Source organism: Pleurodeles waltl, chromosome 1_1 (genome assembly GCF_031143425.1).
Source record: "Pleurodeles waltl isolate 20211129_DDA chromosome 1_1, aPleWal1.hap1.20221129, whole genome shotgun sequence".
In the NCBI taxonomy this organism is placed as follows: domain Eukaryota; kingdom Metazoa; phylum Chordata; class Amphibia; order Caudata; family Salamandridae; genus Pleurodeles; species Pleurodeles waltl.
In genome coordinates this window covers 899,524,268-899,540,671 of record NC_090436.1, presented here as the reverse complement: position 1 = coordinate 899,540,671, position 16,404 = coordinate 899,524,268, and the positions used below count along the sequence as shown (strand labels likewise).

Below are 16,404 nucleotides of genomic sequence, written 5' to 3'. Positions count from 1 at the left end.
CTCGACGTTTTTCATCTAGAGTGAACATTTTCTAGCTTTTCCTGTCAAATTCTGACAGAAATGTGAGGTTTTTTGCCACCAGAATGCCTTCTCTTTTTGATAAGTGCCCTAGCTGTGGCAGGAAAAAGGCCAAAAAAGACCCACATCAAGTCTGTATGATTTGCCTACCGTCAAGTCACAAACCTGATGCCTGTGACATTTGTAAAACCTTCTCCAGGAGAACTCTTCATGACAGGGAGAAAATCCGCCTTAAGGCAAAAGAGGACAGGAGACGAAGAGGGCAATCTGCCACGGAGCGAGGAGAAGGTCAGTCTTCTACCAGTCCTCTCACTGTGTCCTCTGGAGCAGCTGCCAGATCTGCTCATAAGCATCATAGGTCTCCGACGACGTCGAGAGCATCGACGTCGAGACCAGGAACGGCGCCGACATGCTCGCCGTCGAGGAAAAGACATCGCTCGACGTCGACAGCCTTATCGCCGTCGAGACGGCGTAGACACTCGGTGTCGAAGTTCCGGTCCAGGTCACCGTCGACGCAAAGGGGAAGATCGACCTCCGTGGACAGTACTCGTCGAAGACGATCGCCGTCATCCCATCGACGTCGAGGCAGATTGCCGTCGAGGAGCTCTCTACGGCGAGAGGAGTCAACGCCGAGAGGTACTCGTCGAGAAGAGTGTCGACGTCGAGAAGGCACTCGAAGAGACCAAGGAGGGTCTACAGCACCTCTGAATCCTCGGCCTCTCTCATTCTTTTACCACCTTCGCCTCTCTCATTCTTTTACCACCTTCGCCTCAGCCTTCTCCTCAGCCATCGCCTCTACCACAGACACCTCTGGCACCTACAGCTCCTCCGCCGGTACCTCTTTCAGAGTCCGCCCCAGTGACTCCTGCAGAATCCACGAGGTATTCTCGACATTCTTAGAGACGCTCTTCTTCATCTCGACATCATCATCGGCATGACTCAGTTTGCAGGTCTCCTCGTTCCCACCATAGACATTCCTCTTCATCCACAAGGGATTACTCTCCGAATTTATCTGACTCCCCGTCGGAGTGCTACCAAGTTAAACATCCTTCTGGCAGTACCCGCTCCAACAACCTCTGTCATTTTTGAGACACTACACCAGCGTTCTTCTTCTAGACCATTACTACCGCTGGGCCCAGGACTACTTGAACCGGCAATGGATATATTTTTAACACCGTCCACTGCTAAAACTGCTCCTTCCAGGCTTATAAAGAAATATTGTTTCTGAGGGCGGATCCAGTGCCCGATTCGGTGGTAATCGTGGCTGCTAAGAAATTACCTTCTACGTCTTCTTCTTCGCCACCGGACAAGGAGAGTAGAAAAATGTATGCCGCAGGCCGCAAAGTTTGCTCCACCTCAGCCATCACTATGAAAGCGGCTAGTGCTACTGCTCTGTTAGGCAGTTATGATCGTGCCCTTTGGGACTCTGTGCTGCAATTTGCGGAACACCTCCCTAAGGAGAAAAAGGAGGATTTTTTGGAGATCGTAAATGAAGGTGCCATGGTCTCCAATCAAGTGATAAGCGCGGCTGCAGACTCCTCTGTGTTATCCGCACATACATATTCTCATGGAATTTCTTTGGGAAGACCTGCCTGGCTACGCCTTACTTCACTTAAGTCAGAGGCGCAGCAGAGGATACAAAATTTGCCCTTTTCAGGTTCTACTTTGTTTGGTTCTCATGCTGACGACGAAATGTCGAGGATGAAAACGGAACTGGACACTCTAAAAGCGGTGGGCATCGAGAGACCAAGAGAGCAGCGGAAAACATTCCGTCCCTACTACCGTAGACTCTTTACTCAAAGATTTCAAACACCAAAGTGGATGCCTTCAAGATCCCAACAACAACATCAGAGAACCTTTTCGACCCAACGAAAGCAAACAAGGGGTCGCTCTACGCCACAAACTGCCCAAACCGCTCCTCAGGCATCAGCGTCTAAGCCCTGAATCCTCGCTTCCCCCTCCTCCGTTACCCACTCCGGTAGGGGGGAAGTATCTCAAGTCATCTGGAAGAGTGGCAACGCATAACGTCAGACGCCTGGGTGTTGAATATTGTGCGGAATGGCTACTGTCTCAGGTTCATAAGCCCCCGCCTTCTATTCCACCAAAACCGGTGAATCACCATCTCAATGCTCTCAAAGCGGAAGTAACAACCCTATTACAAAAGAAGGCGAACCTGTCCCTATCAACCAGCAGGAAAGGGAATCTATTCGAGGTACTTTCTGGTACCAAAGAAAGACAAACACGAGTTCCGTCCCATTCTAGACCTAGGGGTAGCCAACAAATGGGTACGCAGAGAGAAATTCAGGATGCTATCCTTACACCAAATCTATCCCCAACTTCGTCAAGGCGATTGGCTCTGTGCAATAGATCTCCGCGATGCTTACTTTCACATTCCTGTGATCAAAAAGCATAGTTTTTTAGATTCCTTGTCGGAAAAAGTCATTACCAATTTACGGTGCTACCTTTCGGCCTCAAATCAGCACCGAGGACGTTTTCCAAATGCATGGCGGTGGTGGCAGCCTATTTAAGGAAACATCGGATATTCGTCTACCCCTATCTAGACCATTGCCTCATAAAAGCATCCACATACCTAGAGGCTCAACAGCATTTCAATTGGACTCACCAGCTACTCCAGAGACAGGGCCTTCAGGTCAACCTCTTCAAATCCACAGCAACACCTGTTCAGAGGTTGCATTACTTAGGCGCCATCATAGACACCACTCAAGGAAAGTCGTTTCCTTCAGAGGAACAACGGTTATCAATCCTCCAAAAGTGCCAGCAGCTCGAGAAAATGCCTCAGACCACTGCAAGACCGATATCCTCTCTCCTGGGCTCGATGGCGTCTTGCATTTACCTCATTCCCAATGCTCGTATCTATATGAGACCCTTACAGGAATGTCTAGAGAATCAATGGTATCAACTAGTGGACGATTGGGAGAACAGCATCCTCCTTTCTCCCCATGCCATTCAATCTCTCAAGTGGTGGTGTTCTCTGAACAATCTTCTGAAGGGGATGCCATTCCACCAACAGTCTCCAACTCAAACCATAGTCACGGATGCATCACTGCTCGGATGGAAAGTGCATATGGATCACCTCCAAATACAAGGCACGTGGTCGCAGAGAGAGCGGCTGTATCACATCAATCTTTTAGAACTTCGCGCAGTCCATATTGCACTCAAGGCCTTCCTCCCTGCTCTGAAGGTGAAAACTCTGCTTCTCCAGACAGACAACATGGCCACCATGTATTACTTAAACAAACAATGGGGTACCAGATCCAGGACTCTGACAGAGGCCCAAACAATTTGGCACTGGCTTCTAGCCAGGAACCTATCGCTAGTGGCAACTCACCTTCTGGACATACAGAATGTCCAAACTGATGCCCTCAGCCGAGCAATGGACGAAAACCACGAGTGGGTTTTGCACGACGACGTTGTCTGCTCCATTTTTTCCATGTGGGTTACCCCTTCTATAGACCTATTCGCAACCCCAGAAAACAAAAAATGCCAAAGCTTCGCCTCCAGATACTACCATCCAGGAACATTGGGGAATGCCCTGTGGATAAACTGGTCAGGAGCATTTCTTTACGCCTTTCCACCGCTTCCCCTGATACCGACAGTCCTCTTCAAGCTGTCCAACTCTCACACCAAGATGATTCTCATCGCCCCAGAATGGCCACGACAGTGGTGGTTTCCAGACCTCCTTCACTGGTCACTCAAACCACACATCAGATTACCTTGCCGCCCGACCTTCTCACGAAGTTTCGAGACCAGATGACACATCCTAACCTCTCATCATTGAATTTGGCAGCATGGCTCCAGAGTTAGTACAAATTTGGTCACCTGAATCTACCTCAGGACTGCATGGAGATTCTAAGGGAGGCGAAGCGCCCATCCACAAGAACAGTTTATGCCTTCAAATGGAAAATGTTCTGCATGTGGTGCTTGGACAAGAACATCAACCCAATAACATGCGGAGAAGAAGCTATTCTTCCATATTTGTTAAACCTGGCGAAGTCTGGCTTACAGTTATCATCAATAAAAGTACACCTGGCAGCTCTAACGGCATATCAAAAGAGTCTTTCCCAATCCTCTTTCTTTAAAATTCCAATCATAAAAGATTTCCTAGAAGGTTTGAAAACGGTCTTTCCTCCCATTAGATGTCCATCTCCTCCATGGGAGCTGAATATTGTCCTCTCGCATCTGATGCTGCATCCTTTTGAACCAATACACAAAGCATCACTCCAACATCTTACATGGAAAACTGCTTTTCTGGTTGCAATCACTTCAGCTCGCAGGGCCAGTGATATCCAGGCCCTTTGCGCTCAAGTACTTTACACGGTTTTTCATTCCTCAAAAGTAGTAATGAGAACACACCTAAAATTTCTACCTAAAGTCATTTCAGACTTTCACGTAAACCAGACCATCTCATTACCGACTTTCTTCCAAAATCCGTCTACTCCTGCTGAGAGAACCCTACATTCTCTCGATGTTAAAAGGGTTTTAAAGTTTTACTTGGATAGAAAAAAATCTTTGCGCAAATCACAGCAGCTGTTTATTAACTATGGCCCAGTTAGAACAGGTTTAGCCACCTCCAAACAATCCTTATCCAGGTGGATTGTTTCTTGTATCGTATTCTGTTATCAGTTAGCAAATAAATCCCTCAATGGCAGGCCAAAAGACCATTCTACGAGGGGGAAGGCAGCAACTGTTGCTTTGATGAGAAACATTCCTTTGGCAGAAATATGTAAAGCGGCTACCTGGAAATCTGTCCACACCTTTACTAAGCATTACTGCCTTGATTCAGATGCTAGGACAGATGCTCAGGTTGGACAAGCTTCTCTTAAGAATCTATTTGCGTAATTTATTGTTTCGGTATTGTTCTGTCTACTCCACCGCGGTTATTGGGATGGGCTTGCTAATCTATTCAGTGCTTATGACTATACATGGAAATCCCATACGAGAGAAGGAATGGTTTCTTACCTGTAACTCCAGTTCTCTTGTAGGGGTATTTCCATGATAGTCATAAGCAACCCTCCCTCCTCCCCGGTGGAGTTGACATAAGGATAGCCACAATAATAATAACGCTATTGTTAATTAAAGGGATATTCAGGTTTCTTCATGTCATATCACAAGCCTACAAAAAGAACTGAGGCAACTGCCTTTTGCTGTGCATCATGGGATACAGGAAGACTTTCTTTTCTTAAAGGCACAGCTCTATTTACATTCTGAATAATGGCAGCCTATGGGCTACACTGCCCTGCATTGTTTCATCCCACTTTTCAGTGCTTATGACTATCATGGAAATAGCCCTACGAGAGAACTGGAGTTACAGGTAAGAAACCATTCCTTTCTAAGAATTGGCTTAGACACTGTAGGGGCATAGTGCTCATGGAACTATGCCCTCACCTGTGGTATAGTGCACCCTACCTTAGGGCGGCAAGGCCTGCTAGAGGGGTGACTTACCAATGCCATAGGCAGTGGGTTGTGGGCATGTCGACTTAGTCTTTTTCTCCCCACCAGCACACACAATCTGTGAGGCAGTGTGCATGTGCTGAGTGAAGGGTCCCAGGGTGGCATAATACATGCTGCAGCCCTTAGAAACCTTCCCTGTCACAGGGCCCTTGGTACCAGGGGTACCATTTATAAGGGACTTATCTGTGTGCCAGGGCTGTGCCAATTGTGGAGACAAAGGTACAGTTTAGGGAAAGAACACTGGTGCTGGGGCCTGGTTAGCAGGGTCTCCGCACACTTCCAGTCATAACTAGCATCAACAAAAAGCAACAATTGAGGGGGTAACCATGCCATGAGAGGCATTTTCCTACAGGATGTCTGGCAGATAGCTGCCCTCGGGAGGCCTACTCTATGAACCCTGTCCACCTGCACTTCTGATTCTACTTGAGTACAGTATCTGAAGGAAGAAAGCCTTCTCGTAGGTCACAATGTCCATGCCCTCGGCCCCAACCAGTGCCTCGCTATGTTGTTTCTGAGAGGAACAGTTTTCCAGATTTTCCCAGGCTACTTACTGTTAGCACAGTCGTAGTACTTCTTGCTATAAAAGCTTGAGCTCCTGTCTCATCTGGTCTCATTGTCCTGGATCATGGACACTCTGTTGCCCACTTCTACCAGGTTGTGTCTGACCTCCTTGAGGTCCTGCACAAGCTCCCTTTTCCCCACTTAGATATCTTGACACAAAGACAAAATAAGTGCCCACATAAATGTCTTTGTCAGTGGGGCTTCCTCCTTGCCCCTTCTGGGGCTGGGACTGGTTGCTGAAACTGGAGGCCTTTCTTGACCTTGGCTCCAGCCGATCACGTGAGCATGTCTTTCAGGGAGTGCTCCTTCTTTCTCCTTGCTGATGCCATGAGGGTTCTCTTGTTGACATCTGCTGGGAAGCAACTTGCAGGTGCTATCCTCCACCCCCAGGAACTCTGGTTTCCATTATGGTGCTTTGTATTCCTCTCATGTGGGCCAATAGTGCATCTGGGATCTCCCACCACCTTCACTGAGGGGCCCGGCTTATGTGCTGTTGACAGTGTTCTTCAGACTTGGTCGCACAGACTGGCACGGGACACAAAAGACTTGCAGGGGCCTGGAGTGCGAAGAAAAGCTGTGTTGATTGCTCTTTCAGCCACTGGTTGGGCTGGTTATGCTGTTAATCAACTAGATCTCTGTCAGCACATGCTAGAGTTAGTGGGCCATCTGTCCTGTATGCCTATCTGTTACATCGCCCACTGGGGGACCGCATGCAATCAATCCAGATGGTCAGAGGAGTCACACAGCCTTCACTTACATCCATAGGCTCCAGCTGATCTCAGGTCCGTGGGGAGAGCCTCTGCCTCTTACCGCCTGCTACTCCCACCTTGCTGTCACCAGTAGGCTGCAGGAGGACCTTGTCCTTCCAGGGGAAGAGGGGAGGGACGCGGGGTGGAAGGTCGCCACGCTCTATATTGAGTGGTACTAGAGCACCAAATACTATGTAGCTCCCCCAGACTGTCCGTCGACTGCCCAGGCTCAGCCAGCTCTGCAGCAAAGTCTCTTCTGGCCTCTCCCAGGTTGGGGGTCCTCAGTATAGGTCGCAGCACCCTCCCCAGGTCTCCAGCACTCTCCCCAGGTCTCCAGCACTGTATCACTCTCATTTGGGGCCTATGGCACTTCCGGACTGGTCTGATGTGGTCAGGGCCTCCACTTCTTTCCCGATGCTGCATGGTCACAGGTTTTGTCCGCTGTGGGGCTTGTGCAAAGTTGGTTGGACCACACACCTGCAGTGAACCAGCTGAGGAGTGGTGTCATGCGCCTGCCATCTTCACCACACACCCCTACCATTACACTGCCTGAATTGAAACCTGTCACAGAGGTAAGCTGTGCATTTATTGTCTGCCTTTTAACTGAAGAAAATGAGCTGCATGAAATTATTTTTCTGCTTAAGTAATTACAAGCAGGAGCTTATGTCTGGCAGAAGGACCTAATTAAATGGTTTATCTTTTTTTGTTGCTACATTGCTGTTTCTGTTTTTGCTTAAATTCATGAATACAGGTGTGTAGGAAGCTGGCCTGGTGTGTGGTGGGTGCCTAAGGTACTTACACCTTTACCCAGTCCAGGTATCACCTATTAGTGTAGGCAGTGTTCAGAAGCCAGGCTGTCTAGAGGTAGCTGTGGATGAGCAGCCAAGGCTTATCTAGGAGACATGCAGAGCTAATGCAATACCACTGTAGTCACACAGCACGTATACACATGAAAGAAAACACTCTGTTACGAAAACAAAGGCACCCCCACCTAGGTAAGTGGGATGTGTAGAAGGGACTTGGGGGTACTAGAGAACCCCAAAGGTAAGTACCACAGTGCCCCCTAGTGACCAGGAAGAAAGGATTATGTTGCTGTATTTCCCCAAACCACCCAAAAGGAAGAAAAGAAAAAAAATGCAACACCCAGACAAGACTGCAAGAACTCAGCGGTGGGTTCTTGAAGGAGAAGACCTGTGGAAGAAGGGGACCAAGTCCAGAAGCCACAGAAGAGTCCAGGCGGAGCAGGAGCTACTACCCACCCAGCTGTGGTTGCAGGAGTTGGTTGACGGTAGGATGAAAACGGTCAGGAATGCAGCCCTGAAGCAGGTGAAGAGTTCCTCGAGGATGCAGTTGACGTCCCACGCCGGATGGATGATTACATTCGGTCAGTGGCGTGGAAAAGCCGCCAACAAAAGGCAGAAGTCGCGATGAAGCAAAAGTGGATCTGCTGGGGACCAGCAAGGTCCAGGAGGACTCAACCCATGGGTGGAGTCCTAGGGGGACCCTCAGCAAGGCAGAGAGTCCAAAGAAGAAGAGGCAGTCCCCACAGGATACCCACTGGACTAGGAACCAGGAGTCGCAGAGAAGCCCAGCCAGCACAACTGGAGACGGGTGCTACCCCACAGGAGAAGAATGCAGAGGGCTGTGCGTCGCAGGAAGGAGTGCTGGGGCTACACAGACCCTAAAGATCCCTTGGAGGAGATGCAGACAAGCCTTAGTAGCTGCAAGAGATGCGGGTACTGTCCTGCATGGGAAGGCAAAGGTTTGCCTCCATCAAAGTTAAACTGCTGGAAGAGAGGACCAAGCAGACTACTCTGGACCACCACCTGTGATGCAGGACCCATGCAGCTCAGGATGAGAGGAGATCCACGCAGCTGATCGTCGTTGCAGTTGGTGCCTGGGAATGCAGGTGAATGACTTCTTCACTCCAAGGGAGATTCCTTCTTCCTTCTTGTGCCGACTGAAGACTTGCCGCCCTCAGAGGATGCACAGCTGGGGAAATGTTGCTGAAGATAGAAGGGGCCTTGGAAACAATGTTGCACGCAAAGTCTTTGTCGTGGATGCAGATTCTGGGGGTCCAGTCATGGTTCCAGTGCCAGGAAGTCAGAGAAGAGGTTGCAGAGGAGTACTGCTGGAATCTTGCAAGCCAAATCTCAGGACCCACCCAAGAGAGAGACCCTAAATAGCCCTGCAAGGGGGATTGGTCACCTATGCAGGTGACAGCCTATCAGGAGAGGGCTCTGACGTCATCTGCCTGACCTGGCCACTCGGATGCTCCCAGAGGTCCTTGCCAACCTTGGATTCAAGATGGCAGAACCCAGGGACCAGCTGGAGGAGCTCTGGGCACCACCCCTGGGATGGAAATGGACAGGGGAGTGGTCACCCCCCTTTCCATTGTCTACTTTCTCGCCAGAGCAGGGACTGGAGGTCCCTGAACTGGTGTAGACTGGTTTATGCACAAAAGGCACCAAATGTGCCCTTAAAAGCAAACCAGTGGCTTGGAGAGGCTACTCCTCCCAAGCCATGTAACACCTATTTCTAAAAGGAAATTGTGTTGCCCCCTCTCCACCCACCCTTCCAAAGGAATTCCTTTGTTCTGCCTTCCTGGGCTTGAGCTGTTCAAGCAGCAGAAGGGCAGAAACCTGTCTGAGGGGTGGCAGCAGCTTGGGCTGCCTGGAAAACCCAAGAAAGCTGGTAGGAGCAATGCTGGGGGTCCTCTAAGGAGCCCAGAATGCATGGAATCATACTTCCAATACTGGCAACAGTATTGTGGTATGATTCGGACATGTTTGATACCAAACATGCCTAGGTTCAGAGTTACCATTATGTAGCTGAACATAGATAGTGACCTATGTCCAGTACACAAATAAAATGGCGTCCCCACTCTCACGAAGTCCAGGAAAATGGAACTGGAGTTCATGGGAGCAGCTCTGCTAGTGCAGAGGTGCCCTCACACACAGGTACTTGCAGCCTGCTGTTTGGGCTAGGAGGACCTGCTATAGGGTGGGTTACAGTTACCTGGTGCAGTGACCTGTAGTAAAAAGGGTGCATGCACCCTTTGACACGGACTGCAATGGCTGGCCTGCAGGTACACTTTGCATGGGCTCCCCATGGGTGGCATAATACATGCTGCAGCCCATGGGGGATCCCCTGGTACCCCAACTACCTGGGTACCGTATACTAGAGTCTTACATGGAGGCACCAGTATGCCACATATGGGGGTGTAAGTGATTCAAATAACCAAATTTGAAGGGAGCGAGCATAGTCACTGGGGTCCTGGTTAGCAGGATCTCAGTGAACAGTCAAACACACTGACAAACAGGTAAAAGGTGGGGGAAACCATGCTAAAAAGAGGCTACTTTCCTACAAAGTACATACTGTGGAGGATGTTTTTTCTTTTACTAGGTTCATGACCTAGTTCAACCAGGGTTGGAAATCACATTTTTTTGTGGACTGCCCAGCTATCTACTTGTTAAAGTACTTCTAGACTATTAGTCACCATCTCAACTTAAGCATTAGTGGTCTTTTGAGTCCAGTATTAGCACAGTTCCATGGTAATAACTTGCTGCGAGTGAGGCCAGAATGTACTTTTTACCACCCAGTTGTTGTGCCTGTACCTTGGACCAGAAGGTACTGTTGATTCTCAGTCATGGTCACACCCTTCCCTTTCTGTGAAAATTCCTTAATCCTGCCAAAGAGGTGGACTCATTTTTGAATAAAGGGGCAATTTCAATTATCCCCAAGGAGAGAGTCAGCAGGTGCTACTCTTGTACTTCGTGTGACCAGAAAGAATGGGCTCAGACTGATTTTGGATATTATTTCTTAAACACCTCACTACAGAGGGACATATTCTAAATGCGGTCCCTGCCCCATATACTCTGTCTTAGAGTTTGGGGAATGGATGGTGTTCTTGGTCCTGCAGGACGTGCTTTCATGTACCTGTCCTACTTGTGGGCCCTCTGCTTTGTGGTAGGGGAGGAGCATTTTTAGTTATCTGACCTACCTTTGAGCCTCACCAAGGGTTAAATCGAAGTTGATTGTGATAGTTGCGGCCCCACTTCGCAAGAGGAGAGTGTATATATTCCAATACTTTGGCGACTGACTGTTGAAGGCTAGTTTGTCATTTACAGACCACCTGCAGTCGACCACCTTGCTGGTTTCTTCCCTTGCCTTCTCCATCAGCGAGCTGAAATCCCATCTTCAGCCAATACAGAAGATTCTATTTATATTTGCTGTTTCTGGACATTCAATGCCTTTCTGCATCCACATTGAGTCTAACATTCAGGATATGATCGTGATGTTTCATGTTCGGTCCTGTGTTCTGGTCCGGAGTTTTCTGAAGCTTCTTCATCTTCTTACCTCATTTATTCTGCTGGTTCCCCATGCCCACTGGCACATGTTGTCCCTGCAGTAGAACCTTCGTCTTCAGTGGGCTTAATGTGCTTAAGTTTTATGAGGTGTCTCTGGAACGAATAGGTGAGTGTAGGCTCATATGTGCTGTGCCATGAGTTGCTTAAGCTGTGCTGGTGACACAACTTCAGGGGTTTTCCTTGACTGTCAGCCATCTGGCCCGGTCCTTGAACGCGAAAGCAGACAAGCTGAGTAGTCACCATCTGGCTGACTAGAAATTGAGTCTATATGTAAAGGTGGTTCAAGGCATATTGGCTCTCTAGGACGTGCCTTGGGTAGATCTTTCCACCATCTCAGAGAACTCTCATTGTTGAGCTTTTTGCACTCTAGACTCTTCCATCCAGGTTCCTTGTGAGACGCTTTTTGCCTAATATGGGACTCCGGTCTCCTTTACATGTTCCTACAACTGCCACTGCTTCTTTGGGTCCTGAAGGTTATGAGGAACGAGGCTCAACTCCTGATAGCCTTGGATACCTTTGAATAGCTTTGGTACTGCGGCCTCCTGGGGCTGAGTGTCTGTTCCATGCTCCTTTTCAGGGTGACCTGCTCTCCTAACAGGACAGGGTTCTTCACCCAAACGTGTACAACCTACACCTCTGTTCATCAAGATTAAACTGAATCTCTAAAGAAGGAATGTACTTGATCTTTGCTGCTCACTGCCTGTTCACAAAACCATTTTTTGGACATTAACCAAAGTTTGTAGTCTGGTGTGATGACAGTCAGGTTGATCCACAACAGGCTAACATTTCAGATTTTCTTGTTTTGTTTGTCCTATCTTTGGTCTGAAAAGGACTTGCCATGAACACCATTGACGAGTATAAGCTCTTTTGGTTTTTCTGTGTTTGCCAGACCAGCTCTGTTTGTTTTAAGCCACCATTTTTTTTTTTTTGAGTTTACATTTATGTTCCCCACCACTCTTTGTTATGCCTCTTTGGGGTTTTAATTTGATTCTTAGCCTCTTAACATTGACACTTTTCGAGCATATGCCTAGCTGAGGTTTGTGATCTATAAAACTGTCTTCCTCATTGCAGTTAATTCCAGCAGCCATGGCAGTGAACTGAGGGGACTGTCAGTGCAACCACCATTTACCACCACCTTTCCAGGCAAGTCAATCCTCAAGAGTTGGGCATCCTTTGTTCAGAAAGTGGTGTTGCCTTTCCATCTGTAGCAATCCATAACAATCCCTTGTTTTCTCCCCACTACATTCTTCTGAAGAAGTGGAGAAAGTTCACTGGTTGGACCACGAAGGGCCCGTAACTTAAACATCTAACAGCCGAAGGAGCATTAAGTGGACGATCACCTTTTTGTATAGTTCTCTGGTGCTGAGAAATAAAAGGCAGTCCAGAAATAGACCATATCCAGATGGATTATTCTGTACATAAAAATGTGCAATGCCTCGGCCAGAAAAGAGCCTCCTGATGGCCTTTGGGCTCAATCTGCTATAGAAGGGGTCTCCAACTGTTTGTTTTGGAAGAACTACTCATGTTCAATGAAAATCTACCTGAGCTACTAGAATAATTAGTACTGTAAACTTGACATTAGTTGCCACTCTATGCAAAAATAGTGCCAGTGATCACCTCTGTGCTTCAGGCAGGGTTGCCAGCAGTAATTGTAATAAAGGATTTCTCAAATTGGAATGCCTTTAGATGGGTAATACATAATTCATAGCTGCAAAGCCTCTGGCACCAAGTTAGTAAAATTATTAATAGATTCCCCCAACTTCAAAGGATTTAGCACTCAAATATCAACTTTTAATATATTTTGAAAATGCAACCATTTATTCTCAAAACATCAGCTTCGGAGTTCTAATCCACCTGTTTCACTGCTGGGAATCAACGAATCACTGTAAAGATCAGACGCAGCATCTACACCGCTGCTGCAGAATCAATGCAGTGCCTGCACCACTGTTGCAGAATCAATGCAGTGCCTGTACAGCTGCTGCAGAATCAGCACAGACCCTCCTACGCTGCTGTAGACCAACACAGTGCATCTGGATTTTTGATGCATCGTCCCTGAGCACCACCTTCTTCATTGACTTCGCACACAGTAAGGAACCGAGGCTGTGTCTGGAAACCAACACATCACCTCCTCTGACAGTAAGGACTTGACTCATCACCTACGTGCGACTATAAGGAACGGATTCATCACCCCATCTGGCTGTAAGAAACTAAGGCATCACTTGCTTTTCCGGCGTCTCACCTCCCTTGCGCCTGTTCTTGTCTTTGTTTTTTGAAGCATCTAAGGTAATTCATTAATATTGGCTATTTTTTTTTTAACTGGTGTGGAGTCCTTTTGTAGTCTTTTCACTGTTACTGTGTGTGTACAAATACTTTACACATTGCCTCTGAGATCAGCTGGTCTGATACTGCTAAGTAACCAAGGGAGTGAGCAGAGGTTATCTTAGCTGTGTGACTGCCTTACCCTGACTAGTGAGAGAGTCCCTACTTGGACAGGGTGCAAACCACTGCCAGCTAGAGACCCCATTTCTAACAGCGGTGGAAGAGGTTGGCTAGGACTTGTATTTGTACTTTTATATACAGTGATTGGTGTACACCACTTCCATATCCCTGACCATTACACCCCTGTAGGAAGCTGGCTTTGTATATACTAACACCGAAGTAAGGTATAGTGTGCAGTCCAGTGGATCCCCAGAGGCTTTACAGAGGCTAAAGTAGATAATACTAATGCTGTCTTTTGTGGTAGTGTGGCCGACAAGTTTGGCTTATCGGAGGGTAGTGCTAAGCATTTGTTGTACACTCACAATCAAGAAATGAGGCACACGCTCAAAGACTAACTCCTGGCCAATTGTTTTATCTATCAAAAAATATACTTTGTTGCAAGTAAGTGCAGTTTCTAGAATATATCACTTTCAAATATCAAATGCGCTTTGTTTAGTATTCACAGATAAAATAGTTTACAGGTAAGTAATATTTTTCAATTTCAAAAGTAGACACAGGTAAATTTTTCGTAGAAAGCAATGCAGTTCCTAGGGGAGGAAAAGTAACAAGACAATTCACAGGTAAGTAGTTCACTTAAGATCCCACTCTTTGAGGGTTAAGGGTCCACAGGGCAAAGTTTAGGAGGACACCAAGGGTGCACCATCAGCAACACGGGGCCAGCCGGATGCAGAGGTCAAAGTTGGTGTTGGGTGCCCAATGAAATCCAGTGGAGACAGAGGGCGCTCAGGAAGAAACAATTTGCAGGTAATTACCACCGACTTCAGGGCACAGACCTGGGGTGTTTAGATTAGTACCGGGGAGGGCCCCAGGTCAGCACCAAACACACTCCCTAAGCAGCTCAGGGGCGGTCTTGTGCAGAGTGCAAACACAGCGTTAGGTGCCCATTACTTTTCAATGAAGGAACCCCAGGGGTCACAAAGGTGTTGCAGGGAGTCGACTGAAGAAAACCAACTGCTGGACAGGTAAGTAGAGAGCCCACTGGACGTTGCTGGACCGTCGGTTGGGTTACCCGAGGCCAGGAGGTTGCGGGTGCAGGGGTACCTTTAGGCATTAAGAAATCTTCATCGAGCCGGTTGCAGTCAGGGGAGTCCTGGATTTAGGCTGCAGGCGTCATTGTGTTGGTCAAGAGGGTTCAACCCAAGGTGGACTTGAGGTCAGAATCGCCTGGGGCCTTCTCTGGACCAGTGGGCCACCCTAACTTGGGCCGTGGGTATTGGGTGCAGAGTGAGAGGGACTCACGGATCCAGGGAGGCTCTGGAGTCCTTCTTGGAGATTTCTTTGTAGACAGGGACGCTGTCCTCATGAGATCTTGGGTATGCAGGCAGTTCTCTGGGTTTTGTAAAGGTCGCTGGTCCTCCAGGATGAGTAGTCTTCTTGTAGCAGGATTCTTGAAACTGCAAACAGGCCGGTAGGGCTGGGGCCTAGTCAGTTGACGTTTGGCGTTTTCACTGCTGGTGCGGTTCTCGAGTCCTTTTACTTGTTAGGTTGCCAGGGCAAGGACAAGGTTCAGGGGTGCCCCTAAATACTAAATTTAGGGGCTTTACAAGGGTCGGAGAGCAGTAGCCAATGGTTACTTTGTCTGAAGGTGGCTACACCTTTCCTGTACCCATTCCCTTTGGGGAGGGGTGCACATACCTAACTCTATTGACTAGCTTCCTCCAAAACAAGATGGATGATTCTGCCAGGAGTTGTTCATCTGCGATCTGTGCACAAAGGGGTCTCCCAGCTGGTGTGGACACTCCTACTTGTGTATACTAATTTTCCAGCCGGACCTGCCGCCAAAAGTGGGGCTTGGTCCGGTAGGCGGGCTGTAGTGCCATGGGGCAGTGTAACGCAAGACAGGAGCCTTTGAGTCTCACCGCCAAGTGTTGCAGTTCCTTCAGGGGGGGAGGTGTGAATCACCTCTACCCAGAGCTGGCTTTGTTCCTGACCCCAGATAACACAAAGGCTCTTCTCTGTGGGGTCAGAAACTTGTCTGTTAGAGCCTAGCACAAATTGGTCAGCCTTACACTAATGGGTTAGGTGAAAAACAGGGGGCATCGCTAAGATGCCTTCTGTGTGCATTTTACAACAAATCCCACACTGTCATCAGTGTGGGTTTATTGTGCTGAGGCATTTGTTACCAAACTTCCCAGTCTTCAGTGAAGCCATCGTGGAGCTGTGGAGTTCGTAATGACAATGTTATCAATGTGGCCACACTGCACTTGCAATGTCTAAGAATGGACTTATACACTGAAGGGGGATATTGCCCATGCAGATATGCCCTTACCTGTGGTATAGTGGTCCCTGCCTTAGGGTTGTTAGAGGGGTGACAGGCCTATGCCACAGTCAGTGGTTTGTGAGCATGGCACCCAGAGAGGGATGTGATTTTGACTTTACCTTTTCCTCCCCACCAGCACACACAAGCTGCAATGGCAGTGTGCATGTGTTTGGGGAGGGGTCCCTTAGGGTGGCGAAATACATGCTGCAGCCCTTAGGACCCTCTCTGGCCACAGAACCATTGGTACCGCTGGTACCTTTTACAGTGGTCTTAGCTGTGTGTCAGGGGTGTCAATTGTGGAAGCAATGGTACAGTTTAGGGAAAGAAAATAAGTGATGGGGCCTGGTTAGCAGGATCCCAAAACGTGGGGGTGGGTAACCATGCCAAAAGGGGCACTTTCCTGCAACCCCATCATAGTAGTTTTTTTTTTTTTTCTTCTCTTTGTAACTTTTGAGTTTTATTCGCCATTGTGTCT

General features: G+C 48.2%; 1 protein-coding gene across 2 annotated transcripts in view; it reads left to right on the top strand.

Moving 5' to 3' along the window:
• Positions 1-16,404, top strand: part of VPS13A (vacuolar protein sorting 13 homolog A) — a 1,844,906-nt gene that overhangs the window by 313,158 nt on the left and 1,515,344 nt on the right. The window lies entirely within an intron of this gene.